We start from the raw sequence: 1821 nt of genomic DNA, 5'->3' as shown, positions 1-1821 counted from the left end.
CATACAATAACCCTATCCCAATGTACATATCCTTATCCTAATCCATACAGCCTTATCCTATAGAGGTTGTAGTATTTAGAGCATTAAGAATTCACATATACTCCTAGCAAGTGCCTGATGAATATATATTTTTGCGCATAATAAATACCAGGTGTTCAAAGGTGCGTGGGAGAAATCTAATTAACGTGGGAAAAAAGAGTTAAAGGAAAGAAAGGAAGATGTAGGGAGGGGAAAGAGAGTATGGGGGGGGGAGAGAGAGAGAGAGAGAGAGAGAGAGAGAGAGAGAGAGAGAGAGAGAGAGAGAGAGAGAGAGAGAGAGAGAGAGAGAGAGAGAGAGAGAGAGAGAGAGAGAGAGAGAGAGAGAGAGAGAGAGAGAGAGAGAGAGAGAGAAGTGGGGGAGAGGAAAAGAGGAAGAATTGGAGGAGAGGAAAAGTAAAGGAAAGAGAAAGAAGAAGAGGAAAGAAAATATGTAGAAAAGACTGAAGGGAAAGGAATGAGAAAGAAACGATATGTGAGAAGGAAGGAGAGAGAGAGAAAGACAGAAAGAAAGAGAGAGAAGGAAAGAATGGAAGAAAAGAAAAGAAGAAAGAAAGGAATAATGAAATGGAAGGAGGGAAAGAAGAAGAAGAAGAAGAAGAAGAAGGGAAGAACAGAAAGAAGGAGGATGGAAAACAGAGAAGGAAAAAAAATATTAGACGAAAACGGAAACGCAGACAAAAAAAAGAAAGGAGGAAAAAATGAATGAGTGAAGGAAGGAAGGAAAAGAGAGAAAGAGAAAGATAAGAAGAACTAAAGAAAACAATAGAAAATAAGAAGGGAAGGAAGAATGGGAAACAGAGAAGGAAAAGAAAGAAGCCAAAAGCAGGAAACGCAGACAGAGAGAGAAACGAAGGAAGGAAGGAAGGAAAGAAGAGAGAAAGAGAAAAATAAGAAGAGCTAAAAATAAACAAAAAAATAAAAAGAAGGAAAGTAAAAACAGGACACAGAGAAGGAAAAGGATAAAGGACAAAACAGGAAACGCAGACAAAGAAAAACAAAACAAAGAAAGGAAGCAAAAGATAAGACGAGATAAAAACTAACAAAACAAAACAATAACAAAACAATTACTAGACACTTGCAAGACGTCACCGGATGATATAACCGGAAAACCAACTTGACGTTTCTTAAAAAAACGTTCGTTCCTTGAAACACACAAAGGGACTCTGCATCATATCCTGTTATTGATGTTGTTGTTGATGTTTGTTGTTGTTGATGTATATAATGAGAGAGAGAGAGAGAGAGAGAGAGAGAGAGAGAGAGAGAGAGAGAGAGAGAGAGAGAGAGAGAGAGAGAGAGAGAGAGAGAGAGAGAGAGAGAGAGAGAGAGAGAGAGAGAGAGAGAGAGAGAGAGAGAGAGAGTGCCAGTGCCTACAAAAGTGCCTTGCTTACCACACACACACACACACACACACACACACACACACACACAAGTATACATCATTAGGCAACACACATCAGGGTTAGTGTGTGTGTGTGTGTGTGTGTGTGTGTGTGTATAAAAAGACCATTTATATATAACCAATGTCTGAGATTCTCACTAATGATAATAATAATAATAATAATAATAATAATAATAATAATAATAATAATAATAATAATAATAATAATAATAATAATGATAACACTAATACTACCCATAAACAGTTAATGAAAAAAATAAGAGTAAAATTATAAGAGAAAAAAGACACAAAGATTTACACACGTACGTACAAACACACATATAAAACAAATAATAATAATAATAATAATAATAATAATAATAATAATAATAATAATAATAATA

Source organism: Eriocheir sinensis, chromosome 29, assembly GCF_024679095.1.
Source record: "Eriocheir sinensis breed Jianghai 21 chromosome 29, ASM2467909v1, whole genome shotgun sequence".
Classification (NCBI taxonomy): Eukaryota; Metazoa; Arthropoda; class Malacostraca; order Decapoda; family Varunidae; genus Eriocheir; species Eriocheir sinensis.
The sequence above is the reverse complement of the archived record's forward strand: the minus strand, read 5'-3'. Positions refer to the sequence as shown.